Source organism: Monopterus albus, unplaced genomic scaffold, assembly GCF_001952655.1.
Source record: "Monopterus albus unplaced genomic scaffold, M_albus_1.0 scaffold41.1, whole genome shotgun sequence".
Lineage (NCBI taxonomy): Eukaryota > Metazoa > Chordata > Actinopteri > Synbranchiformes > Synbranchidae > Monopterus > Monopterus albus.
In genome coordinates this window covers 3026514-3034311 of record NW_018127921.1, presented here as the reverse complement: position 1 = coordinate 3034311, position 7798 = coordinate 3026514, and positions in this window count along the sequence as shown.

Genomic DNA, 7798 nt, shown 5'->3' with positions numbered 1-7798 from the left:
GTCATAAATGTGAAAATCCTAATCTCAGTTAAACAGGAGTATCTGACACTTTTTCTTACTGGCATTTTTGTGGAATAGCTGTTGATATAATTAGACATGACTTTGCTGAATGTGCAAGTAAAAAGTATTACTGGTGAAGAACCATTAATACAAGCAGTGTGGGCACTGTGGACAGTATGGATGTTTGGCCTTTTTGTGTCAATAAAGTGGGAGTTCATTGGCAGCATTGTTCAAACTGCAGGCTTATTAGTTGGATTATGTACCAGCCACTAAAAATGATATCAAATAAAAACCTTCTAATCATTCATTCATTTTCTACTGCTTAGTCCCTGAACGGGGTCACGGGGTCACGGGGGGGAGCCAATCCATCGCAGGCAGACCTTCTAATCATTTCTTCATTATTAACAAAAGGTTTTATTATGGTGTGGTTTAGAGATAGTTTTATCTCTTAGATCAACCTGAAAGCCAGGTAAGAGCATAAAGAGATGAAAATGCAGTTTGGGGCGGCTGTGGCTCAGGAGGTAGAGCGGGTCGTTTCCTAACCGGAGGATTAGCGGTTCGATTCCTGGCTTGTCCAGTCAACATGCCGAAGTGTCCTTGAGCAAGACACTGTACCCCCCGTTGCTCCTGGTGATGGCACCGGTGTGTGAGTGTTTGGGAGTGTGAATGGCCGAATAATGTGAAAGCGTTTTGAGTCTGCTGTAAAAACATAGAAAGGCGCTAAACAAGTATAAGACCATTTACCAAAATAGCTGATGTGCTTTATTTTTGAGTACAATAGCATCAGAATTGAAGTGTGTGTTTATTTGGAGCAAAGAATAAAACTGATGAGCTATCTCATCAAATAATGTGCTGCTATATTGTTTTGAATGGACACAGATGATTTACATATCACTGTATTCAGTTTTAATTTTGATTTTACCTACTGTCTCAACTTTTTTCTGATTTGGGGTTATATGTGCCAGTTGTACAACAACCTGCATTCATAAAGCCCTACCTGAAGAAATATTCTGTAAGTTTGATACCTTAGCGATTGTCTTTGTAATTTAGTTTTGTACTGTATATCTGACTAAAATTAATTATACCCTGTAAATGTTACTGTCACCAATGTTCTGAAAGCACTCGATCAAAATTAGAAATCCAAATGACAAAACTGTAATGCATTGATCTCTGTCCTACATGTTTAGCACCGCAGTTTGTTCTACAGTTTTTTGCGAGTCAATGCATTTTTAATGTGGGCTTATTTTAAACTGAATAATTTAGTGCATGGTCAGCAGCAGGGTGATCCACAATCCATTTGATGGGCAGAAAGAGCACAGGGGCGTATATCCAACTCTGGAGGTTTGAATGGCCATGAAAATGCATATTGTAGCACTACATGTCCTGTTTGAGTCTAGGGAGTTTGTCTTATCTTATAGCAAAATCTCTGGCATCTTAGCCATTACAGATTAGTGGTACATTAATGTTTATCACTGTAATTATGTTTTATGATTGCAGTAGCATGATTCACATTTTTTGTCTAAGGTAGAAATACTAATTTGTTACTAGTATGATTACTTTTTGTCCCATACCAGAGCTCACAACTGTCATATTCAGTAGTTGGTTTGTACCTTGTGATGCTTTCTGTGGCATAGTGGGACTGTCAGGCTTTGGTCCTGTAAATAGGGGTAGAGATCTGTGGCAGAGAGTTGGGAGAGAATATTACTCGGAGTTAATGGAATTATAGTAGGTGCATATGCATCTTATTCTAGTGCCCGAAACCCGTAAGATATATGAAAGGGAGTTAGAAAGTTGACCTGTTTAAAAGTGGTTGATGCAGATTTGATGTGATCTTTCAGCTGCAGTGTACAAATAGCATGAGCTAGTTTTTTTTTCTGACCTCCCCACCATCAGACAGGACTGCCATTTGTTTTATTGCATTACATCATTATGTAAATATGTATATTGTCAGTCTCTGGAGGGAGTGTGCTCTGATGGGGCTCAATAGAGCATCCGAATAGGGCAATTTAACAGTCAGCGATGAATGCACTGTAACATATTTCAGCTTGTCTCACACACATACATGCGCAAACACACAAGTGGACATCAGCATCATCATGCAGCAGAGTGGGTAGACCCATTTGCGCCAGGGGTAGACTTGGGCATCCGGGGGGCTCCGTCTCTCTCGTTTACCGTGGCTGGACGCTCAGTATGAATGAGAGGTTTGTGAATGGCCTGTTATTAATGAGGCCTCATTCGTCGCAAGCAGACACTCAGGGCTGCTGCTTAGTGGCGTGCCCTCAGCTGATGTGAATAACAAAAGGCAGAGTGGGATCATTAGGCCCCCTGACGCCTGAGGGGTCCACCACTTTAATCATGTTGCGTAATGAATGCAGCTATTGTGAATCACTGCCTGTTCCTAATGTCTCCCAGATGCAGTTGAAATGTAGTATTAATGTTGCTACAGCCCTGCCAGAGGTGGTGTGTCTGTAATTGAAGAAACTGACATGGTGTTAACTTTTATTACACATAGACACTGGCCTCTGTGTTGGTTGGATACTGTGACAATGTTATGATAATGCTATGTGTGAGTGGTGTGGACCCCAGCTGCAGACAAAGACCAGGAGGAGTGGGAGCTAATGAAAGTAGTTTATTTAACCAAAAACCAGGTTATACTGGGTGGCAGGAAGACGAGCAGGCTCCAGGCAGGCAGGGAGTGCAGGGGGCAACTGAGGACGAGGAACCAGGAGGGACAAGGAGACCAGGAAGGAACCAGGAGGGACGAGGAGGAGAGCCGGCACCAGGAGGGACACAGGAACCAGAGGTCGAGCAGGAGAGCCGGCACCAGGAGGGACACAGGAACCAGAGGACGAGCAGGAGAGCCAGCACCAGGAGGGACACAGGAACCAGAGAACGAGCAGGAGAGCCGGCAACAGGAGAGACACAGGAACCAAGATAACAGGAGAGTAGACAGGCAAACCAAGTATAGCGGTGACAGACAAAGTCAGCAAGATAATGATAGCAGATAGAAAAGCAACAGTCAGGTAAACAGAGCGATGTACAGATAGGTGCACTGCTTAGCGGTAGCACACGGACAGGCGAGACCGAAAGGTATGGAGCTGAGGACTTCCGTACTCGACAACAAAACAGCCAAGCTTGCAGACAGACCGAACAGAGAAATCGAGGCGGTAGTGCTGCAGAGGCAGAAACAGGAATGAGAGCAGGACCAGAACACAGAGTTGATAAAGGTAAGCTCAGGACACACACACCTCATGCTAAGAAAGCTATTGGTATTAGGGGTAGGCGTCTAATACCACGTTCACACTGCAGGCTGAAGTGACTCAAATCTGATCTTTCTGCCCAAATGCGACCCATATCCGATTTTCTTATGACAGTGTGAACAGCACAAATCCGATTTTTTCAAATCCGACCCAGGCCACTTTCATATGTGGTCCTAAATTGGATACGTACAGTGCCTTGCGAAAGTATTCGGCCCCCTTGAACTTTGCAACCTTTTGCCACATTTCAGGCTTCAAACATAAAGATATAAAACTGTAATTTTTTGTGAAGAATCAACAACAAGTGGGACACAATCATGAAGTGGAACGAAATTTATTGGATATTTCAAACTTTTTTAACAAATAAAAAACTGAAAAATTGGGCGTGCAAAATTATTCAGCCCCCTTAAGTTAATACTTGGTAGCGCCACCTTTTGCTGCGATTACAGCTGTAAGTCGCTTGGGGTATGTCTCTATCAGTTTTGCACATCGAGAGACTGAAATTTTTGCCCATTCCTCCTTGCAAAACAGCTCAAGCTCAGTGAGGTTGGATGGAGAGCATTTGTGAACAGCAGTTTTCAGTTCTTTCCACAGATTCTCGATTGGATTCAGGTCTGGACTTTGACTTGGCCATTCTAACACCTGGATATGTTTATTTGTGAACCATTCCATTGTAGATTTTGCTTTATGTTTTGAATCATTGTCTTGTTGGAAGACAAATCTCCATCCCAGTCTCAGGTCTTCTGCAGACTCCATCAGGTTTCCTTCCAGAATAGTCCTGTATTTGGCTCCATCCATCTTCCCATCAATTTTAACCATCTTCCCTGTCCCTGCTGAAGAAAGGCAGGCCCAAACCATGATGCTGCCACCACCATGTTTGACAGTGGGGATGGTGTGTTCAGGGTGATGAGCTGTGTTGCTTTTACGCCAAACATAACGTTTTGCATTGTTGCCAAAAAGTTCAATTTTGGTTTCATCTGACCAGAGCACCTTCTTCCACATGTTTGGTGTGTCTCCCAGGTGGCTTGTGGCAAACTTTAAACGACACTTTTTATGGATATCTTTAAGAAATGGCTTTCTTCTTGCCACTCTTCCATAAAGGCCAGATTTGTGCAGTATACGACTGATTGTTGTCCTATGGACAGAGTCTCCCACCTCAGCTGTAGATCTCTGCAGTTCATCCAGAGTGATCATGGGCCTCTTGGCTGCATCTCTGATCAGTCTTCTCCTTGTATGAGCTGAAAGTTTAGAGGGACGGCCAGGTCTTGGTAGATTTGCAGTGGTCTGATACTCCTTCCATTTCAATATTATCACTTGCACAGTGCTCCTTGGGATGTTTAAAGCTTGGGAAATCTTTTTGTATCCAAATCCGGCTTTAAACTTCTCCACAACAGTATCTCGGACCTGCCTGGTGTGTTCCTTGTTCTTCATGATGCTCTCTGCGCTTTAAACGGACCTCTGAGACTATCACAGTGCAGGTGCATTTATACGGAGACTTGATTACACACAGGTGGATTCTATTTATCATCATTAGTCATTTAGGTCAACATTGGATCATTCAGAGATCCTCACTGAACTTCTGGAGAGAGTTTGCTGCACTGAAAGTAGCATTTCATGTGATTTTTATGTCATTGAAATGCGACAGACGTCACAATTCTGCGCTGGAGGAGGCGAGGGGTAATAAAAAATGGCAGACAACGGTGATTCAGGTTGTGACAACGTTTCCCTTCTCACTCGGAAATTATTAATGAATTCTGTGTCCGTGAAGCCCCTCACGGAATCCCACCAGTCCTGGCTCCAACTCCGCACCCACACATTCCTCTGTACAGAGGTAGCAGCCACTGCTCTACAAAAGGCCATAAGCAATATTTGTGCTCTCCTTCTTCTTGATATTATTATTATTATTATGGCTTTATTTCGATTGCAAATTGTCAGGTACATCGCTACGCACAGGCTATCACGAGCCACATCCATTTTTATTTCCGCAAACACAGTACGCTGCGTCTGACGTCACATCCTCTTCTGCGCATGCGGGTCACTTCAGAGCCGTATACCGTTCACACATGAGACAGATGGCAGTCGCATTTAAATGACAGTGTGAACAACAGCGCAAAAAATCCGATCTGAGCATTGACCTGCAGTGTGAACGTAGTCTAAGTGTATGAACCCGCAAAGACGCGGCGGAAGACAGGGTGTATTTATATGTGACGGCACCGGGAGACAATGAGCAGCAGGTGAATGGCATGGGAACTGATTGTAGGGGCAGAACAGCAGGGGACAGGACCGGGAGAAAATGAGGAGCAGGTGAATGACATGATGACTGATGACGGTGACAGAGTTGTGGAGAGAGAACAGATAAACAGAAACATAAATCCAGGAAGCAGAGTGACGTGAAACCGTAACAGATAAGGCCTAAGGTTATGTTAGATTGATCATCATCCTGGGATTCCCTTAGGAGTATGCGCAATGAAAATTCATTGCTCTTGAGCATCTGTGCTGGTAAAATGTTGGAATAGGCCGTGACATGTTTGCATATGACTGGAGGGTCACAGCATTAAATATAATGGTAACACAACATTTAGTTATTCTGTACAAAGCTAACAACTAACTGGTACTAGCAGTTTAAGACCAGAATGGACATTTTGTGTGACTTTTTTTCATCTTGTTTGCTCAGAGTTAGTTCCTTTTCCAGAAATAACTTTTACTTTACCCTGCCTTGTACTATTTGAGTGAATCCTGCTATTTGAAATTGTGATGAAGTGTAAAAGGCTCCTACAGACTGAGGATTAGAAAGCTGATTTTGCTTAGATTCACTACAAATTGAATAGTTTGAAAATATCATTCTGGTTATTGTTTTGGCCATTGTGCCACTCTCCAGGGACTATGTACCTTACACCTGATGTCAGATTCAGAGGTAGTATCCTAATACATGCAGTTGATAACAGGGCTCGTCTGCTTTTATGTGTGATCAGGTGCCAAATGAGTGACCTTTTCCTATTTGTCTCTCTCAGAAGGGGCTGTGCCAGTTCCAGGGGTTTTCCCCAGCTGTTGGGCTTAATAAACACCACTGGTAAACAGCATGTCCCTCTGTCATATTTTTGATGTTCTCACTATGTCTGTGTATTAGTTGTGGTGACAGCAGGCATGAGCACACGTCAACAAGTATTTTACAATCTACATTAAAATGGGCTAATCTTGTTATTAGGCTAGCATTGGGCCAAATGCACATGCAATGCATCTGTGTCTCATTTTCGCCTTTTTCTTTCTTTATATGGTTGTTAGTGGAGCCAAATGGTACTAACGGGATTTTGAAGGAATTGTGAGCAGCCCTTTAACAACATTCGTTTTTAATAGCATAGTGTTGCTCTCTGCCTCCTTTGAGGCCATTCTAAATCTGGTTTCTGTCCATGCCAAAGCAGCTGCCTTCTTACTGATGCAAGTTACAATTAATCCCCATACGGAGGCTTAATTCTTAATAGTTCTCAGTTCAAGTACATCTGAACTGTCTGAAGGACGGAGAGCAAAGGCCACTGTACCAAATCCAACCTTATGTAAACATCAAGTCTGTTTCATGCAGACACAGGATACAAGCATAAAAATGCCTGCTGCATTTCTATCTAGATTTGTCTATTCGCTTAGAATAAATCATTGTTGTCATTTTAATGAAGGTGGAGAACTCCCCTCACAGGCAAATACCACAAAATGAGACCATTTTGATGGCAGACATGCCATCATGATCAGCTTTAATAGACTATTTTACTGGGGAGCTGCATCGGAGTGGAGCGCATTAAGAAACTGCTTAAAGTGGCTTATAAACTGCCTGGATTCGCCAACACTCACTGCCATCATCATCCCAGACAGACAGAAAGCATTCCACTTTGAGTATTTTCTGCCCTTATCATCTCTTCTCACCACTCCTCACCCATTCATTTCAGAATTTTGAAGCCGGGAGAGATGCTGATATTGTTCATGTGTTAACAGATCTAAGTGGGGTTTTTTTTGTTTTGTTTTGTTTTTTGCGCTTATATATAAAAGTGCCTTTGAATGCAGCTGCCTGCAGTCATGGTAGATGTGGACTGTATGTAAATCCATATTACAGACCATTTAAAGCCCTGTTTGTCATTGTAAATTCATTGGTTGTTGATTTCCAAGGGCACCTAAGCCTCACCAAAGCCCATGTAGTCATGGCTTTGCAAAATGATCCTTTTATTGTGTTTTACTAGAAGAATGAGACTTTGTTGGGTGACATGCCATTGTTACTCAGTCCTAAGCCTCAAAATTGCAACATGTAGTACTTTTTAGATTATGTAAAAAATTAATATGGTTTAACTTCTGTTAGAAATGAATAAATCAGTCAGATAATTATTAGACTTTAATGTGTTACTAATGCAGTTTAGTAAGATTCAAAGTCTGCTTTAGTCCGCTCTGTTTCAAGGTTAGCAGTAAGCCATGACATCAGTTGTTTTCTTGTATTAATCTTGTGTTAGATTTATGTCTGAATAATTGTTTTAGTTACACACCACGTAACAACAACAACAACA